Source organism: Myotis brandtii, unplaced genomic scaffold (genome assembly GCF_000412655.1).
Source record: "Myotis brandtii unplaced genomic scaffold, ASM41265v1 scaffold45, whole genome shotgun sequence".
Taxonomy (NCBI): domain Eukaryota; kingdom Metazoa; phylum Chordata; class Mammalia; order Chiroptera; family Vespertilionidae; genus Myotis; species Myotis brandtii.
In genome coordinates this window covers 7,161,133-7,163,733 of record NW_005367209.1, presented here as the reverse complement: position 1 = coordinate 7,163,733, position 2,601 = coordinate 7,161,133, and the positions used below count along the sequence as shown (strand labels likewise).

The 2,601-nt window shown below is 51.2% G+C and overlaps 1 protein-coding gene and 1 long non-coding RNA gene across 2 annotated transcripts in view; one reads left to right on the top strand and one right to left on the bottom strand.

Annotated features, from left to right (window-relative positions):
* Window positions 1–2,601, top strand: part of EBF4 (early B-cell factor 4) — a gene marked incomplete at its 5' end in the record, with an annotated part of 54,022 nt that overhangs the window by 47,854 nt on the left and 3,567 nt on the right. The window lies entirely within an intron of this gene.
* On the bottom strand, window positions 10–2,536 carry LOC102258353. Its single transcript, XR_314087.2, has 3 exons — window positions 1,093–2,536; window positions 980–984; window positions 10–680 (listed from the first exon to the last, which is right to left on the bottom strand). It is a non-coding gene; the product is annotated as an uncharacterized LOC102258353 (long non-coding RNA).

Sequence of the window (2,601 nt, the reverse complement as noted above, 5' to 3'; positions counted from 1 at the left end):
TCTCTCTCTCTCTCTCTCTCTCTCTCTCTCTCGTTGGGCTCCCGCCCCTCAACTCCACCCCTCTGCTTCACATCCCGGGCCCTGGGGCCGGGACAGTTCTTGCACCATTAGCTCTCTTTGCTGACTTCATCGCTTCTAGCCTTCCCGTCCTCCTGAAACGGGCTTTTAACTAGGGAGCGTCCCTCTGAACCTGGCGGACCGCCACCTTTTGGTCTTAAACTAGAACTTCGGGAGGAGCATGGCGCCCCCTGCCGGAAGCCTGGGGGAACTCAGGGATCTAGAAAAGGGGGCTTCCACCTGGCCCCACCACACTCCCCTGGAGCGTTGGTCTGAGAGGCCGGGGAGACGTGGCTCCCTGCGATGGGATCATTCAGAGCGAGTGAATTCTGTGTGGTCCAGACAGCGGGATTCAAAGTTTGAGTGTCCGAATTAGGAGCTGTCTGACATTCAGCAAGTTATTTACTTTGAACGTCAGTTTCTTTGCTGTAAAATGGGATCATTGTCACCCCCTGCCTAGTGTTGTCCTCAGGGCACTAATCATTCTCTGTCTGGCTTCTTGGGGTGGAGCATTTCAAAGGTAGGTGGATGGGCAACAGGACATTTAGGCTTTTACCGTTTGCACTGCCCTCAAGTCCCTCTTTCCAACACCAAGTTCCAGGGCAGCCTGTTTTCAGCTTCTTCTAAGGGTGTCCCAAAATTCACGCAAGAAGTAATTTTGATAGAAAACACAGGTTTATAATTAAAAATTGTAAATTTTTTATTGATTCATAAAGTACCCAGGATAGGGTTATGTATGGAATAGCATATCGGGTAAATGGCCTCCACGGCACAAAAAACTGGATTATCATGTCGCGATAGCGAGCACCATTAACTGTTATTGCCTGAGCAGCCGAATTTGGGTCATGGAAAATTTCAACAAAAGAGTGCGGATGTGCCAGCAAAGCCGTGGAGGCCATTTACCCGATATGCTATTCCATACATAACCTTATACTGTATACTTTATGAATCAATAAAAACTTTACAATTTTTCATTATAAGCCTGTGTTTTCTATCAAAATTACTTCTTGTGTGAATTTTGGGACCCCCTTTAACTTAGCTATTAAGCTGACATTTATAAAGCACCTACTGTGTGCTGCAAAGCACCTCCCTATCAGCTGTAAGAGAGATTGTACCTCAAGTCTAGGGGGACGCTGCTGAGCCAGAGGAATGAGGAAGGCTGTGCGAGAAGCTGGTCGTGGCTTTTCCTGTGGTTTCCTCACCTGCCCCCATCTTATGTTTGCTATTGCTGAGGATCAAAGTCTCTGGCCACCTGCCTAGCCTTCCTTGCCAGTGGCCTGCACCCTGGGCACTGCTCTTTCTGGCTGTGGGTTTGAGTCTGGCACTCTCCTCCCTTCCCAGGCTCAACTTCTGGAACCCTAAGCGCCACATTCCAGCATCCACACAGGCGATGACCCTCTGGTATCCCTCCTGTAGCCTCTTTCTCTCCTGGCCATTTGCTCAGGCCAGGCTCCACTGCTCTTACTTCCCTTCAGTTCTGGGAAAGCACTCTCACACCTCTCTCTGGGTGCCCCTCGGATTTGGAGCTGCTGGAGTCTGGAGCACCAACCTCCCTCCTCCACTATAACACAGTGCCATCAGCAGCGGAGGAACTCACTGACCCAGTGGGCAGAAGCCAGGCCACCTGGGATCTCCCCATTCAGCCAGAGGATCGAGAATTCTAGAGCTGCTTATACCCCACTTCCAGCATCAGCTGGGGACACCCTGGCCTCGCCCAAGTGCCAGTCCCATCTCGTAATATTGTAGTGCTTACCCAGGTCCCCATCCACTCCTCATGTGCAGAGGACATTGTGGTATAGCTTCAGGGACTGTCATTCTCATTGAGTGCCAGGATGTGCCTGAAATGACATCCAGAACTGTCCCAGCCAGTGGGTCTGGGCTATCTGTGTGGACTGCCCCTTGGTCTTTACTTTGGCCACCAGCAGCCCTGGACTGACCCACAACTCCCATCCTACTCAAGCTGCAAAATGTGGCTGTGAGCCCCTGGCCTTGAGAGATAGAGGACATTTGTCTCAAGCCCTCCGTGGAGCTCATGGCCTCGTCAGCTAGCAGTGAGCATTGTCTTAAAGGAGATGACCATTCATGGCCTGAGGACATTTGGGACAAGGGCAACAATGAATCAATGGGAGGGGGAGGGGTGCTTTGATGCCAAAGGCAGCTAGCCTTCTCAGGCTCTTGGTTTCTTCCAGAAAGCCTCTGCCCCCACCCCATAGCCCTCTGCTCAGACAACACTGAAATCACAGCCGGATTGGTCTTTAGGAAAGGCAGGGAACTGGGTTCAGATGAGGATATAGAAAGAGGGATCCAGAGGTACAGTGGGCAGGAGCCCCCAGGAGAGGAGGCTGCAGGGAGGAGGGACAGACAAAGCCTCTATGCAGGGCTGCAAGCCACAGCTCTGGGTGACTAGGGGGTTGGAGGACAGGAAAATCTGAGGATGTGATCCCTACACTTTTCTTTATTTTATTTTTTTAAATATATTTTTAGCCCTAGCTGGTTTGGCTCAGTGGATAGAGCATTGGCCTGTGGACCAAAGGGTCCTGGGTT